The following is a 26,075-nucleotide window of genomic DNA, read 5'->3' as shown; positions in this document are numbered from 1 at the left end:
AGCCGAGTGCCGCCGCCGACACCACAAAATGACATCAGCCGCCGCCAGCTGCCGACAGTTTTCATCGGCTGGAGAAAAAAATAAATTTAGTGCCTCATTCAACTAAATATCACTACTTTAAATTCCTCCTTTAAAATTACGTATGTATTATAACGTGTAAATCGTATGTGGAGTGGAATGAATATCGTCAGTTGGATTGTAATTGCTAAAATTATAAATTCTTATAATTCTCCCACCGTAGGAATGGCTTTCAGAAAATTACATTTCCTAAAATTAGTTAATTGTGTATCTATAGATTCATGAAAGAACACAAAGAAATTCTGCATTTTCCAGACTTACCAGCATATCTCGTAACTAAGTTATGGTCTTTATGGACCATCACTCTCCATATTATCAAAGATTAACTCGAGGCATACCATTAAAGTAATTAGGAAATACTATTGGCTTTTAACAATGAACTTTAAAAGGTTTGTTGTTCTTTCGGCTATTAGCCCACCCAGTTCATTGTTCTAGTCGAATTAAATTTTTAAGATTAAGATTATAAGATTAAAGATATGAAGTAGGTATTTTTAGGTCGAACTATCTGTAAAAACATTGACTTTTGTATGAGTTTTTAATTTTTTTTTAAATAATTTGAAATCTATCGGCGCGCCGCCACAGAAACATCTACACTCAGCTAGCCGCCGCCGAGAATTTTTGACCGGCGCACACCTCTAGGCACGGAACTGAAATGTTTTTGTATGGAATATAACGTCATGTTCGCGGAAAGTTTTTTGAAAACAACACAATGAAAATGTCAGGGAAAAATTGCGTCTTAACAAAAACAAAAATGTACATTGTTTGTACATTTGTCTGGTATTGTAAATATCTTTCATGTATCATTGATGTATAGCGTTTAAATGTCCGGAGATATCTTCGAAAAACCCTAAAACACCTATTGGCCCCAGCTCAGGAGGGGTCGATCCGAAATCACCCATCTTCGAACTTAGCCTGTCTTTTGACATTACCAAACGAGGAAAAAAAGAATTTTGAAGATCGGATGCGCTTTATTCAAGTTAGAGAACCCACAGACAGAAAAATTATCCAATTTACTCATAATAAGGTTTGTAACTCGTGTGAATTACGACCCTCGCTTCGCAAAGTTCACACTCATTGCCACTTCACTTTTTTCTATCGTCGACATTAAGATATCACGCAAAAGATTCTTTTCGGAATAAATCCTAGATGATTACGCCAGTATTTTTCATTAACGACCCAAGGTATTTCAGTCCTCATCGAATAAACAAGTTTTTGGAAATCCGTTGAAAACTACTTAAGTTTTCGTATGATTTATTTTATTTATTCCAATGGCTTGTAAACCACAAAATACAAACAAAAGCACAATACAACAAAATGTTGTATCGACAATGTAAAAACAATTCAAAATTCTTATCCATCCGGCCAGCATGATTTCAAATGACAAGTTCCACTGATGGTCACAGATTTCCTGACTGGGAGATCTCCGAAGAAATGTTCAGCCATATTCGAATGGGATACGAGACCATGTGAAACGATGACAAAATAATTACTTGAAGAGATGTGTACGGTGAATATGACCAGCCGCCTAGCCGGTGTAGATCTGTTCCTTTGATATGTTGGTAGGCAGTCGACTTGATTTCCATTGACCGGGAGATTTCAATGAAATGTTCGGTCATCATGAATTGAAAATCTAAACCATGCGAAACTTTCATATCGTTGCGTTCGACCAAAATTTGGGGTTGCGATGAATTAATGTTTGACTTTGTGATCATTGACTGGGAGATTTCGGATGAAATGTACAGTCGCAGTATGATAAAGAGACCAGACAGATATTCTGTTGGGAACGTCCTTCAGATCGCGAGATACATTATAGCGCATCGTTGAAATCCGTTGAGTGTTACTCAAGCTATCGTGTTATCAAGAGACGAGACAAGCTTTCTTTTGGGAATATCTCTAAGATCACCCGTCCGTCATAACCCCATCTTCGAAGTTAATAACAGGAATTTTTTTTATCGTCGAATTAAAAAAAAAAAATGGAAACCGTTGAGCTCGAAGCTCCGATACGCAAAATTTGAATAAAATTGCGTCACAAAGTATTTTATTTGAAGCAAATTAGTAAATATTTTGATTGGTTGAATACTACTAAATACTGGTGCGCTTAAGGGAAACATTCCTGTTGCAACCGACGCGACGTTACACAACCATGGCAGAGTATACAACACAGTCTTGGCACTTGACAGCACCTCACCTACAGATTAACTCTGACGGGAATTGAGCTAACAATGTTTCGTGTATTATTAGCAATAAAGAAATATTCAAATAGGAAACGAATTGAACCGTAAAATTGATGTTAGAGATGTGTACATTGTTTGTATGCATATTGCATAAAAATTATGGAAAATATGGAAACATGTTTATTTACTGAAGCGAATTGAATCCATTTCCTTTACATTGCATACTCCAACATGATAAACAATGGTGTGCACTTTATCTGTTTTGCCGAATTTTAATGCAGTCATATACATCATTTTTTGCAAGGATATGCAAATATCAAATGCTTTGTTCAACAACTTGTTGACTTGGTAAAAAGGTTGTTTTCACGTTCAAAGTACATACTATTATACAGCTTTCCAAGAATTTGTTGGTCGTGATGTTATTGGATTCAAATTCTGCTAGTGGAGACGAGCAAAGGGTGTTTTTTAAGATTCTAGTTCATATTTCAGGTGAATTTAGTTTTTTGTAATGTTGTTAGTCTATAAGGCAAGTGCAGAGAGCCGTTGTCATTGTATTGTCATTGTTTCCTCTGTCCTCTGTAAGGGAAACCAATACATCCGCCTTACGGTAGTGAAATTTCTCGTTATTTGCCTTATCGTAGTTGTCAATCACAAAATTTATAGCATTGATCCTGCCGACTATCTACTTTGTGCAACACGGTGCACAATATATACTTTTTTGAAACAGTTTTGTTACTACATCGTCTGTATTATGAACAGACTTTGTATTATACGCTGTCGAACGTTGACGACAGCCGATTATCTGTTCATTGATACACATTAAAAAGCACCACTTCATCAATGTAAGTCAAGCTCAGCCAAAATTAGACAAAAAATAAAATAATTTTTGTCTGGCTTTTCCTTTCAATGATTCCTGGCCGAATTAATTTATTCATTTTCATTTTCATGAAGGAAATATTAGAAATATTTCCTTAAACATTTCCTTTTCTGCATTTTCATTTCCTTCATTAGATTCATCTCATCTTATAAAAATGGTCGCCTTTCGAGGGTACTATCTTAAAGGTCCTTAATGCGTAATCGATGAATGAATCCCGATATGCATGTCCTTCGCTAACTTTGAGGGATCAAGTAGTTATACTACATACATACATACATATTGATTCCATAAAATACCTTCCCGGATGGGACCCCTTACATGAAATTTTTTTTGAGTATCTGTTTTGAACGATTGATTTTAAGCACTTTCGCAACTCGCTTCGTTCGGGCTACAGCAAGCGAAATTGTCTAAAAACAATCGTCCAAAACAGATACACAAATAACAATTTTTTTTCAACATCGAAAGTTGATACTTTCGCCCCGCGAAAGTAAAAAAATGCATCCCACAGAGAGAAAGTACGAAGGGCTAACGCAACTGAACGAACAGCGAAAGTTACTGACGTCACAGAAAATGACAGAAATGAGACGAGTTGTCAACAAAATCCGCCCACATTATGCAGAATACTTTGATCAAAATTGTAAAACACTGTGCACAAGTGTTCTTATTGAAATTAGCATACGAAGTTGATACTTTTTCTTGCTGAATGATTTGTTAATTATTGTCACAAATATTTTTGAATGTATTTCTACTAAATATTTTAAATATTTGTTGCAAATATATACAGTCGAAGAAAAATAGATTTCCAAATTATAATACATACGTAAATATCGTAACATTGGTAATACATGTGGGATAAATAGCATTGATTGGATTGTATTGTGTGTAATAAGCCACCTTCGACTCTAGGGAAAACTTTAGGAGTCTTCTGAAATGCTTTTAGTTTTGGGAAGAACATGGACCAACAGTCGTACGTCATTTTTACACCAAAAACGCAAAAGCTTTCTTAGAATACCATATAGATATATCTGTTCACGAACGCAACGCATAGATCTTATCATTCAGTTGCATAATTTAAAAATTCCACAATAAATTCAAAGGAAAATTGAAAAAAAAGCCTAGGGGAAAATAACAAATAAAAGCATTTGTGCCAAACAACTTACCGTCAAATTCACCCTAAACGTAGTTAATCAATTTAACTAAAATTTTATGTAAAACTTCCATATAAAAGCATCATCACAAACATAATTTGTAAATTCAAAAAGGAATTCAACTGTATAAAAGTGAAAGAATGAAAGCAAAATTAAATTAGAAAAAGGAGACTGAAAGAGCATCCACAGGCATCAGTTACCGGAAATGATTTCGTTGAAATGATATGTTAAACAAAAAAAAAGTGTGTTCGTCAACTTTGGCTGTAAACGGGGAGAAACGGTGGAAAAATGTCTGAATGAGATACGAAACAAATTACCATCGGTAATGTTGTAAGCATCATAAATGCTTGTTATCTCATCAAAATAATGCTATTATTATACATCATAATATCTACAAACAGTGTAAGGTGCTCGAAAGGTATTATTATGTATGACACATCCATTGTGCGCAGAATTTCTAAGATAATTCAAAAATCTCGTAGCTGTGTCGTTTAAAAGAAAATGACATTTAACACAAACTCATCATCCGACACAACATAATTGTTAAACATTTGCATAAATTCAGTGTTATATAGCACACTAATTTGTTGAAACAACGCAACGGAAAATTATTCTGAACTTTTTTTCTTCTATTCTTCCTTTCCTTTGCCATCATCGTTCGTCTTGTGAGTCAGGTTCTATAACCGAGGCTCTGTAATAATGTTTGCTAATATTTTGACGAATCCCATCATGCATGCATCAGCATCATATTCTTCTCTTGTTTTTTGTACCCAACTATTTTGTCTTATTATACGAAAAGATGAACATGTTGTCAAATAACTTTTTCTACATTTATTATCGATGCTGTTCACGATGTTTATTTGTTTTGCGAGATGATACTCGTTACTTTTAAACCATAGTGCGTGTTTTATCTCTGAACTTTTTAGATGTGCCGTTCTGAGTAACAAACACCGTAATAAGACACAACAACTTTTGTTACAAAAAAAAGCAGAGAAAAAAATTATTAAAAACATTCTTCTGGAAATGAAAAACGTTTTGCGAATATTTTATTTTGCTCCATAAGTATCAATTTCGTCTTCCATTTTAAGGCCACCGACAAATGTACGTTCCCATTCCCAATACTCACATATATGAAAATATTTTCGAAAAGGCATGGAAACATTAAACATACCAAAACAAAAAGATTGACAATAAGCATGAAACGGCAGTTGACAATTATGAAGATTAGGTTTGTATACAATAGATGCGTGAAAATTAATGTACTTCATTTAGACACGATCTTCACTTTTACGATGCTATATCGTCTTTCATAAACAAACAAAACTTCCTGTGTTGGCAAACAGGAATCACTTGTCACCGAGGGGCCAACGTTTAAAAGCCATTAAAACCTGAAGAATATTGCAATTTTAAGTCTTAATTCACTTTATGATTATGGTCATGAACTTCATTAAATTTTCACGTTCTTTCTTTTACGTCTTTTAATTTCCAAGGATTTTTATGTAAAAGAATAATCTTTTTCCGTAAACGTTTAGATTCTCCCGAGGGATTGAGATAAAGGTATATTTTTGGGAAAACATTTTCACTAATTTTCCTAAATTTTTCCAAAAATATGGTTTAGTGAATCTAAGGAAAATATGGGACAATTCAAAAAGTTCTGAGAATATTTTCCCAAAAATAGTCCCTGAATAAAAATTAACCTAAATTTACTTTCAATAAATATAAGGTCTGAGATGAATCAACCGGAAATATTCTACAATAGTCTTGGCGTTTTATATTGAGGTAAATCTGTAATTGTTCTGGTCGAAAAAAATTACATAACTCAGAAGCAACGGTGAAAAGGTCAGAAAACCAATTGTTGTATTTGGAAAGGAATCGCTGACCTGGAAACCCTACATATTTCTATTACCCCTAAACGCCTGATTTTGATTTGCATTTAAGAAAAAGGATGAACAACAATCAACAAATTTTCGTTAAAAGTTAGACGTAAAACCGGGAATGTTGTGAGTACTGTTATAAGTAATAAATTAATTTGGCTACAAAATTTGATTCTACGATGAATTTTTGTTCTTCACCATATGTTATCATTTTTTGACCTGCACGTATGTATATGGCATTGTGTGGGGGACAAAGAATTTTCAGGAAAAACTATATCGCTAAAGTTCTAACATTTGACACAAACTCTCGTTTACCTACACGTCTATCATATATTTTCATGTAGCAGTAATGAACTTTGGAAATGTTTTTCATATTTTAACACCAGTGCGTAAAAGCAATGTTTTTAAAAATAAGGATATCCCCAACCGTACAGAAAATCAGGAACCTTTAGGAATTTCTAAAGATTTTTACGTAATTTTTAGGAATTAAATTCCAAAAATGGACTATTATTCTCTTCCATAACTGTAATGTTGCACATTCGTTGTATTCTTGTGCATACGTTTTCCGCCTGTAGGTTGATAATTTTCAAATTACATCACCACTCACGTCAACAAAAAAAAAAACAATTGAAAATTGAAGCGTTTTCCTTCAATTTTTGTTTATGAATGAGTTTCGACTCAGCTAGTATTTATCGCTCTATACAAATTATGAAAACGATGTAATAATAACAACATGCTCAAAGCTTTCACAATATTAAACAGTAGTGTCACGCAAGAACGACACATCGATTGATATTACAATAGGGCTTTTCGGTTTTCAGAAACAATAATGGTAAAACTTTTAAGCGACTGTTTTGTGTCGTCTATAGGGTGAAAAGTAATTTCTGTTTTTCGATCACGAAATTCATGTCAGGTTACTCTTGGTCCGTATACTAAGTAAATATGAGTATAAAGGGAATCGCATTAATATTGCTAAGTATTTTGAGCCGAGTGTAGCTTTCGCATGCAATTCTAGCAACTAAAATTATGCAAAAACTAGTGAAATATTGAAATAATATTTTTTTTCAATTCACGGCTTTAGAATCTTGATGTCATTGTCGAAAACAGTTGGCATAGCTATAATATTACTCCCACTCCAACATGATAATTTAATATATTTGCCATCTTCGTATTTCTCACAGTAGGAGCTTTAAAACTCACCCTAGGTATCAATAAAATCATACGAAAGTAGTAGGATGTATTTTTCGACCGAATACTCCGTTCTTGTACATCCACAATGAATCTCGCAATGCAACACAATTTTATTTATTTTTTAGAATCACATCGAGCGCAATAAAAAAACTAGTATACTAATATCGACAGCAGATGTTCTGCATTACATTCACAGACAAACTTTGTCTAATGTCTAAAAGACAATATTCACCCGCGTTTCTTGACTGCTATTACAATTGTTTCTGCAACAGCGCTGCGAAAACTGAACTTTTTCATGCGTGATTTGGGATACGATCGAAGGTTCTTTTTTTCTCTGGTTTTCTATGTTTTACTTTTTACCACTAGTGGTGAAATAGATTTTCATATACGCTTTTCGTCACTAGTGGTGAAATGGATTTGCTTTTCACCACTCCTTCTGAACATCTGAACGTAAATAAAAATTTTCTGTCGTGACCAAATTTCGAACCACCGACACCAAAACCCAATGCTCATGGAGCAACACCTATAACCATTCGGCTATTGAGATATGTAATCGCAGTGAACCAATTTTTGAAGCGTACATAAATACAGTCTACTTGATCGTTCATATGCAACACGTTGCGAAGGTGGTAGTTTTTGTCACACGATGTGATGACATCTGGTGACAAAAACTACCACTTTTCGCAACGTGTTGCCTAAATTACTATTTCCAGTCTACCATGAACTGTTTTGTTTTCTTTAACTGTGACATTTATAACAATTTGTATCGTTGGTGTGTTTTTTCTTCTGTAAGTCTTCCACTCTATCGGGAGCTTTCCATTTTTAATTTAAATTCTGTTTGAGAAAGTCAGACTTTTGTGGAACGTCAACCATCTCACGATTGAAATTATATTATTTTTCAATTAATCTTAAGTTAAGAGTTAGCGTCGTTCATAGACAGATTCAATGTAAACTGGAAAACTGATTTAAAAAAAATGTTGACAGTAACCTCGCATCGCAAACAAAGGTTTAGATAATTGGAGTTGTTTCAGTTGCACATCTACTGCTTCATCGTTTATCTGTAGTCATATTCTGTACAAGATTTTACCTTTAGTTGTTGTTTTTGCTTTTATAATTTTATTCTAGAAATGCTGTGCTCAATTCATAAACCAACGTAACGTAATGGCAATTAATTGTTCATTATATTCCCTATAACAAAGTTAAAATCTGGCTTCTAGAGGAATTTGTATGCTTCAGCAAGAGTCCTCAAACATCTTGTATACTTTACATATATAATATATAATGTAATTCCTATATAAGTGAAACCTGCCAGATACTTATAAACATTCAGAATAATGATTTCAAACGGGAATGTCATTTCGAGTAAAGTAGGAAAATACAAAAGGAAAACAAAAACAATCGAAAACAACTAAACTCGCTACGATGAATTGTAAGTACTGTTGGAGAATTATAGACACCGGCAATTTCAATCGATTCTCTCTATTCATTTTACATGCATGAGAACAACATTACAGTCAGAGGCAGTGAAATTTCAGCATGCATTTCAGCATGGATAAGCATTATAGACCTGGAGCCTATGGTATTTTGAGTCCCTCATATGGTCATATAATTCTCTTGGGTACTAAAGGGTGCCCATGAATACGAGCGACAAAAAATGTTCTACGATTTTCCTGGAAAATGCATATTGGGGCATGCCAGACAAAAGGGAAATCGAAAAATGATCGCTTTTTGTCGTGATAAGCCCACGACCTGAAATTGGTGTCATTCGATGCCCACGGACCCTAATAAACATAAAAACACCCGCCAGACAAAATTCAGTCGGAACTGTGAGCTGCCAGACAAAATGAAAAGCCCAACATGGCCGATTTTTGTCGTGATGACCCCATGATCTGAAAGTGGTGTCATTCGATGCCCACAGACCCCAACGAACAAAAAAACTATCGCCAGACAAAATTCAGTGAGAACTGTGAGCCGCCAGACAAAACCAAAAGTCCAACATGACAGGTTTTTGTCGTGACGACCCCTCGATCTGAAATTGGTGTCATTCGATGCCCACAGACCCAAATGAATAGAAAAACCCCCGCCAGACAAAATCTAGTGGGAACTGTGAGCCGCCAGACAAAAAGAAAACTTGAAAAATCACTTTTTCCATCGTGATGTTACAACCGTCTACGTTGAACCCCTTAAACTTTGGCTGGCAGCAAATCGATGATCGCTTATCACCATTCTGGTTTGAGGGCGACGCAGCACCAGGCAGCATCAATGAAATCGTACACGAAGTTGTCGAAAATGATATTGATGAGATCGAAGACGTTGATGATACTACTGATACTGATAGTGACATTGAAAGTGAAATATCTGAAGATTACGACTCTGACTCGTATTAATTTTTTAATTCATTTCCAAATGTATGTTGTTGTTCTTGAAGTAACCGTGGAAATCATGTAGAGAAAATGAATTACAAATAACACATTGAAGAAGTGATTTTTGAAGTTTGGTTTTTGTCTGGCGGCTCACAGTTCCCACTAGATTTTGTCTGGCGTGGGTTTTTCTGTTAATTGGGGTCCATGGGAATGGAAAAACATCAAAATTTCGGTCATGTAACATCACGATGGAAAAAGTGATTTTTCAAGTTTTCTTTTTGTCTGGCGGCTCACAGTTCCCACTAGATTTTGTCTGGCGGGGGTTTTTCTATTCATTTGGGTCTGTGGGCATCGAATGACACCAATTTCAGATCGAGGGGTCGTCACGACAAAAACCTGTCATGTTGGACTTTTGGTTTTGTCTGGCGGCTCACAGTTCTCACTGAATTTTGTCTGGCGATAGTTTGTTTGTTCGTTGGGGTCTGTGGGCATCGAATGACACCACTTTCAGATCATGGGGTCATCACGACAAAAATCGGCCATGTTGGGCTTTTCATTTTGTCTGGCAGCTCACAGTTCCGACTGAATTTTGTCTGGCGGGTGTTTTTATGTTTATTAGGGTCCGTGGGCATCGAATGACACCAATTTCAGGTCGTGGGCTTATCACGACAAAAAGCGATCATTTTTCGATTTCCCTTTTGTCTGGCATGCCCCAATATGCATTTTCCAGGAAAATCGTAGAACATTTTTTGTCGCTCGTATTCATGGGCACCCTTTAGTACCCAAGAGAATTATATGACCATATGAGGGACTCAAAATACCATAGGCTCCAGGTCTATTATCTCCCTGTGGTTAACAAAATTGAAAATTATTTATTTAAACAAACAGTACGCTGGACACAATAAATAAACAAAAAAGTGGCAATAGTCAAGTCAATGGATGAAATATAGACTGTTTCGTTATACTATGTTGATTCTGTATGTTTACCTGGTAATCCACTAATTCAGACAGTTTATTACAGTTTGAGTGAGTATAGTCACCAGACGGTTCAATTGCACCATGCAGAGTTACGAACGAATATGCGTCCAATTTCCGTTGGCTTGCAATAAGAAAATTTTATGTAATTGACAAAACAGCTCGACAGGACGACAATTTCTGTTTGCATAATATGTGGAGAAAACTTCAAAACTTACTAAGCAAAGAAAATGACCTGACATGGTTGATATTTTCGTAAATTTCTATATATATGGAGTTTGGTCTTCGACACCCAGCTTACAACAGTCACACCTGAGACTGTGCTTTGATTTGCTAACTTACAAAAATTGATTCTTCTTAATGCTTACCTAGATGGATTGTTGACAGAACGATTATCGAATTAAGCATCGACGCGTGCTGCAAGTACTTGGCAGAGTGTTGAAGGAGAAACCTGGAAATTAATCATAAAAAAGAGATAAATATTTATTTTCCTCAAATGAAACGAATAGCAAAAATTACCGCACTGAATTTGCAACTCTTTTTTTCAGAATGCAACTCTTTCCAATTAGCTAGATTCTAGCTTTTGAGTCTATTACATCTTTTATGAAGTTTTACACTAAAAGTGATTAATTGATGAAACTGATCTGTCTAATCATAAGAATACAATTTCAATTCCACACGTACTTGTGAGTGAAACGACACTCTTTACGCTTCTTTTGTTGACAACATGTAGAACGATGTGGAACAATTAAAACTGTAGAATGCTTACTTTAATTTGATATTGAATTGAGTTTAATTATGAAAAAACCGACAAATTCTGTAAAAAAAAAACAAAAACATAGCTAACGCCGACCCGTACGAAACACCTATTCGTGTCAAAAGCCTTTAAAATCACTTACATTATCCACTCTTTGCCTTGTTATCATATACAAATAAATTGCCGGAGGCAATATAGACAGCCCCGTACGAAGACAAATTTCATAAATTCCTATTTAAACAGCTATGTACCGCTATATTTACCTATATTTTCCTATAAATAAACATTTCACAGATGAATATGCTATTATATAGCTCTATATGCCTGTATATAGCTCAATATAGCTGTATATAGGTATATATAGATGTCAATATATGGAATCCCTGAAACCCCTCACACATAACAAATTATTTCCATGTTAACAGAAACTCTCTAACCATCATTTTTCCCAAGATATTTCTATTTTACTAAAATCCAATATGGCCGCCGGCAGCCATTTTGTTAGGAGACCGGAAATAGTACCGACGCTTTACATTCGCTTAATACCTTTCAAACAAAAAAAAATTCATGAAATTCGGTCAAAATTTACTCGAGATATTGTCAAAATACACCACGTTCACTGTACTTCCGAGTAGCCAGATAAGAGCTCACTCCAAGAGACCTAGCTCACGCTCCGGAGAACATAATTTCATAAAATTTTTTTTCCCTGATTGGTGCGGTCAATACCTATCTAATAAAGCTCAAACAGACGAAATATGTTCAAATGTGGCGGACCTACAAGCAAAAACTGCTTGCCGCCCTGTGCCTGTTCCACACCAAGGGGTCTAACTCACGAGTCGGTCATCCGATTTCCATAAACTTTTTTTTTGTCGATCGGTATTGTAAATAGGGTACGGACCCCAGTATTCGGCATAGTTTAGAATATCGGCCACAACAATGGGTTTCATTGGGTTTCATTGTTCTAAACAATAGATGGCCGATATTCTAAACTATGCCGAATACTGGGGTCCGTACCCTACCTTTTATTTGACGTATCACTTACAAGTTTAACGTTTAAATGTCCGGAGATATCTTCGAAAAACCGTGAAGCACTTATTGGGCCACAGCTCGGGAGGGGTCGATCCAAAATCACTCATCTTCGAACTTAGCCTGTCTTTTGACATTACCAAACGGGGAAAAAAAGAATTTTCAAAATCGGATGCGTTTTACTCAAGTTATCGTGCAGACAGACGGACAGACGGACAGACGGACATTTTTTTTTTCGCGGATTTGGCATCTCTAGACAACCACAATAGGTTTCCCCTTACTCAGGGAGTCCAATTCGACGTGTTACAAACGTATGCGTAAACCTATAAGACCCCAGTACTTCGTACGGGTCTAAAAAAAATTCAGAATTTCTTTCGGAATTATTTGAACTTTTTCTGTTAGAATTTTCTTAGAATTAAAATTCACAAAAAACAACATCTATCATTACTATTTTAGTTGTCCTTCCTTTTCTAACTCGTGATCCTTCTGTGTAAACTTCGTCTTTACTAGAGTAAATGACGACAGCCTCATTTAAATTCAATAAATTGATTTGCAAGCTTTAATTATTTTCTACTCTACAGGCAGCCGTATTTATACATGTATAAACTATCAACAATGTAACTAAGGCGACAACTCTACTTATTGTGATTGACACGATGAACTTTTCAAAATTATTACACAAAAACTGACGAAGTTAAAGTTTACTGCAGATGATCCGTTGATATGAAAATTACCAGTCAGTCCTGACGGAATTAAACACATTTTTTATTTCAAACTAGAAAATGTGCATAGTCATTTCTGTTAACTTCTGAGTAGAATAGAATAGAATACAATGTATGCTACGGACGAATATTGCGCAAATGCAACTGGAGAAGTGCAAAAATCGGGCATATCCTCTGCTTCACAACAACAACAGCCAATCTAATTATGTCATATATTTCGAATTAAATTCCATAAATATGACTGTGCGGTACATGTTTCGTTTATGTTCAGCTTCAATTTATAATTATTACAATTATTGTCACAGTTGTTTGCTACCGTTGTGGAATACGGTATATAGTAATCCATATTCCGGGCTATAATGAGACGTAGTAATTGGATATTCGTGTGCAAGTTTTGTGTCATAAACTCTCCATTGCAAATGTAAACAGCCACAGTGTTTCCAATTTTTTTGAATTTTTAAAATAATTATTCCATAGCGTGTGCTTGTGGGCAGTTCATGCGACGTACTTAGTGTGCTCGTTGTATTTAGTGTGCTATAATTAACATATTGTTGCTGGTTTTCGGTTATAAGATACACAGTCCTTGTGGCCGATATGAAAAAAAAAATCATTTTATACTTCGATGCCATCATTCAAACGAAGTGTAATAATTCATGAAACACGGAGAGGTCGATCTGATTCGAAAATGTTGGTTTGTCATTCGGAAGTTCGATTTAATGAAGTAATTCATAGCAATGCGCTATCACACAGTACAGTACGTGAGAATTTTTCATTTGACTTTGTTGTATTGGTAATAAGAAAATTATTTATTACAAAAGTTAAAATTCAGAAAACTTATTGAATTCGGATTCCCTAAACACCCGACGCGAATAGAAAATCAACGAACTGTTGTTTTGTTTTTTTGTCACGGATTTCTATTTTAAATTTAACGAATAGAATTTCGCCATGAATATTGGATGAGCTAGATTACAAATATGTTAATTTAGAAATGCCCGTTATTATGTTACATGTTTGCCGGTAATTACAAGCAATTATACGATTTACTGCAGAATATTATTTTTATTCAGAATAATAATTTGTATCGATTGAGTCTGGGTGGAAAAAAATGTTTGATTATCCCTTTTTGATATCGAAAGCGCAACATTTTTATATTCTCAATATTAGGCGTCGTTTAATTTTAATAAGTTTGGCGTCCGGTGTGAAAGCAAAGACTCCATGTATTATTATAACGTTCGTACAGTGCCTTAGGAAGACATTGAGTTGTAATTTAACTTTCATTAGGAACTTGTTTTTAAGGCTTATTTACATTTACGTTTAACATACGGTTTGAGATCAGGTAATCGAGAGTTCATCGCTTTTTTTTGTCGATTATGTGGGTCTCAACGTAGCGGACAAAGTGTCAATTATTGCGCAAAGTCAATACACAAATTCCAATGTTTTTTTTTTTTTAACTTGCAGAACAGCATGTTGTTTTGTTGCAGACAGTTTAAAAAAAAACATTGGAATTTGTGGTTATCTGAATAACATATTTTAATAGAAATTACTTTACTAGTGAGAGAATGTGGCCATTCCCTCACAAGTGAAAAGTCTTTCTCTCGCTCGTAAAGTAAAACGCCATACTGTACACGTGAAGGAATTTGATATCTCGTATCACGATGAGTAAAAGTACCTCGGGCTGACGCCCTCGGATACCTCGGTTGTAGATTTATGCAAAGTCAACAAAATAAATCACAATATAATAATGTGGTAAACTACGCCCTCTATTAAATGTAAAATAGTTATTTATGCGACCGAGTGATGAATCGTGCGTTGCGACTGACACGCACAATATGACGGATTGTGATGTAGGTTGGAAATTCGATAAGTGGTTGTCTGTTGTAGTTGCCAATTGCAGAAGGTATAGTGCGCAAGTCGATCTTTGTAACACTTCTCCTCAATTTAGGATTACTGCTACAACAATTGACTTTGAACAACAGGGTCCACATGGTGTGTGTGCCTAAACTTTTCGTCACTGAGTTGAGAAAGAAACGAAAAACTCGTGTCTTACCTCTTGTAATTATCATTTAACATTTTATTCTTTCGATGAAGCAAGGACTGATTAGACAGTAATTTCAACCAGTACTATTCATACATGCTATGCTATAACACTCCATACGATTTACGTCAAACACTTTGAATCCTTTGATGCATAAGAGTTCTTTCCGTTAAAATGATATTTAAAAAAAAAATTCCAGATATGTACTCGAGCGTGCCATCCAACGATTGGTAGTATATAGCGAATCGTAGATACAGCCTAAAATGTAAACATGTTGCTAATCTCCTCTTGTATTCGAAAAATTCCCACACGTGAAAGGTTATGTATGTGCTATAAATAGCGATATCGAGTATTTCTGACTATAATTCAATGTAACACAAAGCAATGATTTTCATCATGTATACCGAAATAACGGATACACACATATATATACAGTATACGTTGTTATATTGGACCGAGCCAATCCCACATCTTAATATGTGAACCACCTAAATCTATTATTCTATTTATAATAAAGCTCACACTGCCATATATTCGAATACAATTTCAACGATATAACTATGTAAGTATTTCAGGATATTCACAGAAAAAAAGAAGGCCAAAAACATCGACTTATTGAATAGTTTTCGGTTCAAAACGAGCATAATTCTCAGGAAATTTTCCACAGTAACGTGGCAGTAAACTATTAAGAAACTGTAATAATATCCGAGCTGAAAGTGGTTAAGGAATCTTTATAAGTGTTTTAGATTGTAATGAAACTTTAGAGCACCATTGTTCGGCCATATACTTTTTTAACGGCATTTGTATCTAGTCCGGTATACACACCGCTACATGCACATAATCAAAACACGTAAAACGAAACTATGTAAAATGTTACGGAAGCCTTGTTCAGATAATTTTGCTCGAGCTTCTTAAACTTTTGGTACATGTACGACATGAAACAATTTCTGACGCTGAACGAAAACTTGGTGTTATTAATTATCCCAACAATGTTTTCTTGTTTAACAATTAACCGCAACCTGGATCAATAGAACGATAACCTGTTGAACTTATTTAAATGAATCGCGAAATATTTGTGACGCGAAATATTACGGAAAGCCGGAATAGATCTCCGTTTTAGACACGGTCCTAGCACAAAAATTTGGACAGAAGAGAAGGAAAATAATAATTCATATATCATATATCATAAAACTATGATCACTATGATCGATTTTGTAAAATGTATGAAATGTTAACAAAAAACGGAAAATACTGAAATGTATGGAACGCTTGATAGCACGATAACTTGAGTAAATTCTGAACCGATTTTCAAAAATTTAGTTTCAACCGACGAGGAATTAAATTCCTGAGGTCAAGTTCATAGATGGTCAATATCGACCTACTGATCTGGGAGTTAGTCCAAAAAGAGTTTTTTCTGGTTTCTTGATAGCACGATAACTTGAGTAAATCTAAACCGATTTTGGAAATTTTGGTTTTATTTAATATAGTCTTTGGTCGTACATCCCTCTATCTATGCTTCTAGGCTCCTTTCTATTTCATTATTTTACGGACAGTAGGACATACAAATTCTAACAACGAAGCGAGATCGGCAGATCACTCGAATCTGATGTTGTGGTCACATTTTACGGAAATCTGTGAGGAATCATTCATAAATGACTTAACGCTTTTTCAGTGCTGTCATCAAAATTAAAACTGAGAAGCTTAAACTATGTTAAACCCCTCAATATACCCAAATGGTGGTATAGAGCATAGTTTTAACTTCACCGAGCGCTTATTTATCGAGTTATTTAGGACTTAATTTTGATGACAGTACTGAAAAAGCGTTAAGTCATTTTTGAATGATCCCTTCCTGTTATTGTCATGGACTGCGAATATTTTTGGGAAATCATTTACCCATATTTTCATTAAGGACATGCTTGGAACTTTATAGCCTCTGCCTGCCTCCGCTATCAACATTTTTTTACTGGCGGAAACAGATTTGTTAAACAGTTTTTCCTGCTCTATCCATCCTCGTTTCTGCCCGTGAAGAAATGTTACAGACATCCGCCCCTTGTAATAGTATTGCGTGGCCAGTTAACTGCGATCAGTTTGAGGGAATAGAGATTGTATCATACAATTGAGAGATGTAGGTTGTATGAAACTCGGTGCAACGTACTATATTAGGTACACGACCACGTGTGGCAATAACAAATCGAGTACATAGTACTGTATTAGGATCTAGATGTGTAATTATGACACGATGCGGATCTTGTTTTTTTCTTTCTTTTTGTATTAAACAAAAAATAAACAAAAGAAACATTTTCATTCTTTGGGGTTTCCTTTGTTTTTAGTTTTGTTTTTCTGTTTTTTGTTTCAATTTTCTGTTTTTGGGTTTTTACTTTTGTTTTTTCTTTGTTTTTTGTATCTAAACAATTTTAATTTTATTTTTTATTTTCTTTGTTTTCTCCTCTTTCTGATTTTGATGAGTCGTAGGTCTAAGTAGCGATAATGTTTTGCATTAATAAGTTGTCTCAGAGTCTGAATTGTTCAGTTTTACAGCATGAACTATTTGCTCTGAAACATGAGTACCGTCTGTGCTTTCTAGTTTTCATGGTAGACTAATTTTAATGAATGTTTCATTAAATACATACCTCCGCTATTTAATAATCAGTAAAAGTGTGATTTGATTGACACAAACCGGAAAAACTTTTCAATAAATCATTTCCCAGATTAAACAATATTAAATATTCATAACGTTCTACAAAATTATGTACATATATAATGCGTTTAATTCATCGCATAAACATAATATTGATTGTACATGGCCCGATATATGTATGTAGATTATCGTTCCCCATACGAGCATACACAAACCATTCTATATGTTCATTCTCATACGCCATATTTACACTCATTGCTAAACTGCTAGAGATTATTTGAAACAGATCGTAAAGCCAAAAACAAAAAATAACCGAATTTCCGAAAGTCATATAAACAAGCGAGAGATATTGATACATATGAATGAAGAACAGTGCATGCATCCCTTCACAAACATATTTACTGAAAAACATACACCAGCTAAGGTATTGTGTATATATGTTGGAGAATACAGATTTTCTACGTATATTTTGTACCAATATTTCTCGTAATGACATAATAAATAATTAATGGATCATCGAAAATATCATCCACCACCGGCCAGTCACCATATATAACCAACCGTCCACGAAAATACATATACGAATTGTGTAGTAAATAGTATAGCCCGTATATCGAAAGCTATTGTAATAAAACTAAAGGGCATGCATTTAATATATATATGTACGTATATATAGATGTGATGGAGCATGGGTCGACCCATTCCCGATCGTCCTTGCGATTACATTAGACGATTTTGTAGGTTTAATTAAATATCCATCAAACATTTTAACGATCTTTTTGTTTTCTTCGATGTTGGTATGCATAGCCTACATATTGCAATTTAATGCACTAATGTCTGTTACATGCACTAATTCAAAAATCGATTTCGATTGTTTACACAGACGTTTTAAAATTCAATAGACATTTTGTTACAAATAAATTGAAATTATTTTTTTTGTTCTCATGGAAAGGAAATGGAAAGGCCGTTAGCCTTGTGACTGTAAAGAGAATTAATTAATTTTCATGATGATGCCACATGTTTCGTTTTTGTTCTTTTTGCCACTTTATCGCTTTTACCGGCATTCGATGTACATTTCGAGTAAAAAAAGAATGATAAAACTTGGTATCGCAGGTTATTGGCAAATTTGAATCGAAATTGCCATTTGTTTATTAAAACTCGATACATAAAATTTGAAGACGAAGGAAGAGGAAAAAAATGTCGTTTTCACGCAACATTTCTAGATTTTTAACGGAGCCTATATCGTCTTTATCTCCATTCTGAATTTTTTACAATATTCGCTAACAAAATAATGAGATAAAAACTTTTTAATAACAAGATTTGCTTGAGTGATTCTGTTTTCATCGTCGCTTTATTTCCATTCTTCTTCTTTTTTATTTTCATTTTTTTTTTCGTAGATGATTTTTTGCAACAAATAATTTCAAACGTTATTATCATCGTTGGTAGATGACAAATCGATAGGGTACAGAATATTTTCAAATTTTTTCTTTCTTATTTTTTCCATTCTCTACTAAGAAAGGTAGATTTTATTGTCTACGTTGTCTATTTTCCGTGAAATAAAAGCCGCATGAAAGAGTAACGATTTTATTTTTACGTCGAATTAGAGGTGTGCGCCGCATAACAGCCAGGCTGTTAGATAGAGTTAGATATTAAAATAGAATTTAAAAAAGGTTAAATGTTGTTTGAATGTGGGCTGTTAAAAAAGGACACTTAGAGGTGCACGCACGCGATGGCGTAAATCCATCTTTGGTAAATTATTAAAAAGTGAGATGAGGGAGACTGCCATTTTTACTAGCAGTTGACGTAAAAGTTCAAAATTGTAAGTAACATCTTCATTCAAATTAGTTATATGGAAAATCAGCTCCAATTTTTAAGTAGACTTATAAAACTATAAATGAAAATCGCAATTTCCCTGCTATCAGGAATTTGCTGAATCAAAATAGTTTGAAATAAAGCCGCGGAACTGGCCAACGAGTATTACAGCTGACCTCAGCCATATTAATAACTGTTCGGTTACAATAAGATAGAGAAAGCAAATTAGTTGTAGAACTGTTCATAAATTACGTAATACAAGCGGGTGTCTCAGACTTGTTGGATGACAGTCCCTACAATTTTTTGAAAAGCCAAACTTTGTACGTGACAGAGGGAGGAGATCTTAGCGTTATGTAATTTATGAACGGCGCAGATGAAAGTGTGCAGATAAAAACAATTACTTTCAATTTTTTGGTGTTGGGCCTTTTGCCTATTTTTGTGATAGAATTCACGAGAATTGCTAGACATTTTCAGTTTTCGCTGAACGGTTTCTCAGTGTATAATGCACATAATCTTTTACTTCATTCACCTTATTTTTGACGCTTATAACATCTATCGATTGGCGAACCCAAAATGAGCGCTTGTGTTTGTAAATTTAAACGCAGTGAAAGTGGGAAATTGTGAAGTGACTGGGTATTAGTAATGTAGGCTGTAAGTCGTACTTTGACGATTTCGATATCATATATTTCCCAGTGGTTCGAAATTTTTCACGCAGAATCAAATAGAATTTTAAAATAAATTACACCTGTTTGTCGACCTCCAATTTTGTTTCTCGATCGGCGCGCATCTCTACTACTGCATAGCAACAATTTAGAAAATAAAAAAGAAATAAAAATTGGTGAAACGCAGGCTGGCAAAAAAGAAACCCGAAGATATAATCTTTTAATTCAGTTGGCTGGTTCGAAAGTTATGCGACAAAAAATTAAATTGAATCCGTAATCGCAATTTGATGTACGAATCATATCCTGAATCAATCAGAACACTCGCACGACAACACTTTCGGAGACACAAGACATCAAAAATTGTCACTACACATATTCACGCCATTTGTTCACTTTTGAACGATCTCAATCACATGGTGTTCTTACTGTCCCACATTTTTATTGCAAGAATGCCAATTAATTTGTAGTAGCTAGCTGTAAGCTACACTTAGTCTGTTTTGTATCATTTGTGTCATAAGATGCAACATTGAGGATAAGAAGTGCGTCACCCTTCGACTACAAGTAGTCGGTTATAAGGTATACTTATTGTAATAATAGCATAACAAGGTACAAGGTAACGATACAATATTAGGCTGACTTTATTTAATTTTACTGTAACTTTTCGATCAAATTACAGTAAGTAGGCAAATCTCATTAACATTTTCTTTACACTTTCTACTATAATTACACGTTGTTACTCCTGAAATAAAAATTATTTTATTGCCAGCGAAAACCATGAATACCGTGGAATCGCTGAACTTATAGGAACGAAAACCGAAGTAAATTTGATTTTTAATGACTTGTCCTTCGAATATAGTAGTTGATTGAGCCATAAAATGAGTACTGATTTATATGTTAACCGCAAGAATAAGGTCGCAATTAAAAAGGAAGAACAAACTAGAGATGTGCGGCCCGACCGGGCCTGGGCCGGGCGGGCTTCAGATCTGTCGGGCCGAGCTTGGATCGGACCTAAAAAACCAAATTTGCTTTCGGGCCGTCCGAAAATGTCGGCCCGTCCGAGTTTTTATCCGGCCCGATCGGGCTTGGGCCGGACGGGCTATAAATACGTTGGGCCAGTTCGGGCCGGGCTTTAAAAATGAATTTCGGACCGGGCTTCGGGCCGGACGGGCTTCAAAAAAACATCGGCCCGCACACCTCTAGAATAAACCTCTTTCCTAGAAAGAAATACGCTCTCTGGCGAAGGTGGACCTTTCCATATCGAAAAATCGACTTTCGATTGGGACTTAAGTAATTTTTTTCAAATATAAACGACACTCAGGAAAACGAAACGTCTACAATAAAACCAACATAACTGATAGGTAAGTATATAGGTTGCCAATCTATTCACATTGTTATGACTTACCTATAATTGGGAATAGCGTGAGAAACGAAATATTTTTTTTTCTCTAATGGCTGATAACAAAGACATTTTTCCAATTAAATCAATCGCTATGGGAATTCGTATAAAGATTTGTCAAGTCACTCTCCAAACACAATAATATCAGCAGTTCAATCTGAGTTTGATTGTTATTTTAATTAAAAATTTACACCATCTACCATTTCATCAAGTTGCACCCTCCACATTTACCTAACAACATAGTGAATTTATACGATAAATTTAACCACCGGAATGCAATCATAGAAATTCAAATTACTGTTTATTGAAATGGTTCACACACCATTTTTAAAATGGAAAAGTATTTTGATTGCAAATTTGGAATGCAATTTTTATTTAGTTTGTCATACACTGTCTCGACGATATAGAGATTTACCATCCTCATCATCATCATCATCATCATCATCATCATGGAACAGCATCCTAAACCAGAACATAAAGGACGCATTGTTATAATCATCACACAAAAAATGCATTTCGAATGGAAGAGCTTTGGGGAAAGTTAAGGACTTTGTTACTGTTCGACTAATTTGATTCTATTGAACGTATTAAACCGACAACTATGGAACAAAAGTACCAGTACGATGAAGAAACTATATAGTTTGGGTATATATAACACAAATAGAAGAAGTTTTTCATTTTAGAAATATATCGTACTATGTATTTATCGCTATAAATATAGTGCTCTACTATATTGAGAGTAACATCTCAACAAATGAGCACAAATGAGGGTGTCAAAACAACTGAAAAATAATTAAATTTTGACTCGACGGATTTAAATCCATCAAAATGGCCATCTAGATTAGGTTCTGAAAGAACAGGTTACATTTGAGTTCATTAAAAAGGTTATAAGTACCAGTGTTTCAGAACCTATCAAAGTTTAACTATTTTCAGTTGACGATTGTCATACTTATACGATTTATATATATTTTCGATAAACGCAATATACAATAATGACCTGATATACTCAATATTTATTTTATTTTATTTATTCATTTTTCAACGTTTTACGACCAACTAACAGGCTATACTCGAGTATAAAATCGCAACCGAGAAGACCCTTACTGTAATGAATTTGCGGTATACGAAAAACAGAAACAGTGTTCGATTAATGGAACCAGCTAATTTTCGTCGTAAGCCAATGGGAAAATAATACCTGTCTGGTAATGTGATAGTCAAACGGGGCTCTAATGAGCATGGTTATATTTAAAAAAAAGAAGAAAGATTCCAATAATGCAGCGTTGAAAGTGTCTATAAATAGCTACCCCCTAATCTTAACCTGGAATGATTGTTGGTGATGGTAAATGTGAAATAAAATTTTACTCGCAACGGATTTGAAACAAAAATTTGTTTAATCAATTAGACGAAAGTTCGCATTTACAGATGTATAAAAAAATCAAATGTTTCCACATATTTAGATACGCTGATTGGAAATTTATGGAAACATAAAGTGATTTATTTCCATCCATCGTAGACAGGAAAAATTGATTTTAAATTTGATTATATGCGCATATATAAACATTTTATTAGATTGTTATGCCTTTCCTTCCCATATTCTTTTCGTGTATTTACCCATTCCACCTCAAACAGATTTTATGTTATATAATATGTTATGTTGTAATATTGTCATCTTGTCAAGGTATGTTATGCCTGTAATAATAAAAACCGATTTTGTGTAGTGCCTGCCTGCGACGAATGGAGTGTGTGTGTGTTTACCTACACAAATGTGGGATTTTCCACGATCTGGTTAATTTTTTTTTATTTTTCTTTTTTTTTGGGTTAAAGCTGTAGAAAATATGTTTATTAATTATTGTTTGTTTTTGCGGAAAATTAATGTCGTGTTGAGTGAGCAGCATTACAAAGACGACAAGAATGTGTGTATAAATCAATGAGAATTTAAAATAACGTATCGAAAATTGATTTCTATGTCAATCGCTTTTTCCCTACGAAATCAATTTATAAATTCCAAATAATTGTTATTGTATGGCCTCTGGCTGTGCAGCCAATGCAGCGGACTGATTGCAGAATTTTATTTGAAAATTTCGATAAAAATAATTTAAATTTGGTATTGTGCATTTCAGTAATGTAAAGTTTAATGTTTTGGTGTTTGCATGTTTGTTGGTCTCTCTTGACGCGTGAACAACCGTTCATTTCATCAATGAAGTATTTTTTAGGTTCCCTCAAGGGTCTCAATAGAACAGCTTCGTGTACAGACAGTAAAAAGGGACTCTTAATGTCAAAAGTAAAGAGACGTCAAACGTCATAACGTCAAAATAAAGCAAAGTTCACGTTTTCGTGTTAGTGGTGTGTGTGATATAATTTTTCAATGAATTTCGGGTCATAATTCCTCTAGGTAGTCTACCTCTATGGGTTCCCTCAGCATTTAAAACATTCTACATAACTCGGATGAAAAGTCATGTTTTCGCGTTTACTGACCTCGACTTTGCCTCTGATCAACAAACTTCACGCGAAAACTCGACTTTTCAATTTTTTTGTCCTTGTGACTTAAGGGTCCCTCTTCCTCTCCACGCTGTTTTTCATACATTGAAATGTAAGGCAGCACGCTTTTGTCATACCCTACCAAATAAAACACCAGATGTCAATTGTCAACCCGTGGTGAAGCCGAGGTCGACAACACTTCGTGTGCGATAAAATACGAGCATACCTGCCGTGGTAGATACATCCGCAATTTCGGGTAATAATGACCTTTCTAATGCAACATTACACATTACCTTATTTTGTACCAACAATTTTAAATTTAGTAGTCAATGCTTAGTATATACGCTTCAACATTACTCTGTCTGTAGCCAAATGGCTGCATGACATTCAGAAAAGTTTTAGTGCGGGGTCGGGGTTCAAAATCTGGTCTGTACAAGATTTAAAAAAAAATTTAGTCTTCGTTGAAGATAATAGGTTTTGTAGCGTTCGAAAAACAGTTGTTATTTCACTGCGTGCAAGAAAAAGGTTATTATTTTACTCTGCCGTGACCAAAATTATGCATTATAATTTTGGAAATTTTGCAAAAACTTTCAAATTGTGGGGTGCAACAACTTGAGTCGAATCAACATCTGACTGCTTCGCGTGTCACCGCTATTTACGTGAAATCAACGTTCTCAATGTACCACGCTAGCATGTAATTTGTATTGCATTTTCGGATAGTACTCGCAAATTAAAGAGACACGTACTTATTTTTCCCATGAAAAATCTCAAATTATGAATCATCGAAAGTTTCAAAAACTCATGTGGAATCCTCATTTTTCATTCATTATTGGGAATGTTGTAATAGACATTTGTATGGAAAACGTAAATCGGTTTATTTTTTCTTTTTTTTTAGAAAGCCCTAAAATAAGGGTCTCTTTATTTTTGGCGTGGGGTAATTTGGCACACGGTGCTAAAACAACGCATTTTTCTACTACTTAAATTGTGAGCTCGCACACAATTTTTCAATACCAACATTTTGTAAAAGAAGTCATAAAGTCGATGACAGGGCTGAAAAGCATTTGCAGCATTAAACTTACGCGCGTGAGTTCACCTTTTACGTAGTTCAAAAGTGCGTTCTTTTTGCACTGTGTGCCAGATTCCCTGATGCCTTATTTTTCAATTTTAAAAACATTGATTTTTTTCGGAAAGAACATTCATCGTTGGTCATAATCTAGAATGACACGATGTCTAGCCAATCAAATTACGATGATGCAACATCCCAAAAGATAACATGTGTGTCATCAATGAAAACCAATTATTATGCAGGTTCACGGAACATCCCTTCAACCCGAACAAAAGAAATATCTTTTCAACTTCTCTCCTTAGCTTTACTTTCATAATAGCCTAATTTCCATCAGCGCTGGTAAATGCTCATCAATTTAACCGTCGATAAACTTTACATTTCCACATCAAATCCATAAAAGTTTTAAATTATTGTAGCGTCGGATCTCCTTTTTTGGTAAGTTAATCGAGATAAACAACACACTGTGTGTTGGAGTGATTGTAAGAAGTAACTATCCTGTCAACAATGATCAGTTATTAATTTATTTGTGGGTAAAGCTGGTTTTCTTACAAAAAATTTTATTTTCGCTAAAGCTGTACAGACAATAAGTGTCAAATTTAACCAGACCGTTAAATGCTGACAAGAATTGGGCTATTGTTTTTTCTGTATTACTAATCAAGAGATAATGCGAAACCTGTATACTAAACTCGTCATTACCAGAACACTTGTAGAAGTGTCAATTTCGGTGAATAAATAATAAAATCGAAAACACATTCCTGTTTTGACTAAAATCGATCATCTGTGCAAATGAACTAACTAACTTA

At 34.7% G+C, this 26,075-nt stretch overlaps 1 protein-coding gene across 1 annotated transcript in view; it reads right to left on the bottom strand.

The window, feature by feature from the left end:
* Nucleotides 1–11,128, bottom strand: part of LOC119069072 (probable muscarinic acetylcholine receptor gar-1) — an 83,757-nt gene extending 72,629 nt beyond the window's left edge. Inside the window, exon 1 of the mRNA XM_037172950.1 lies at nucleotides 11,049–11,128. The gene's annotated coding sequence lies outside the window, so the exon portion shown is untranslated. The remainder of the gene's footprint in view (nucleotides 1–11,048) is intronic.
* Between the last annotated feature and the right edge of the window lie 14,947 nt (nucleotides 11,129–26,075).

This window comes from Bradysia coprophila (genome assembly GCF_014529535.1).
Source record: "Bradysia coprophila strain Holo2 chromosome X unlocalized genomic scaffold, BU_Bcop_v1 contig_26, whole genome shotgun sequence".
Taxonomy (NCBI): domain Eukaryota; kingdom Metazoa; phylum Arthropoda; class Insecta; order Diptera; family Sciaridae; genus Bradysia; species Bradysia coprophila.
This window is presented reverse-complemented; position numbering and strand designations above follow the sequence as displayed.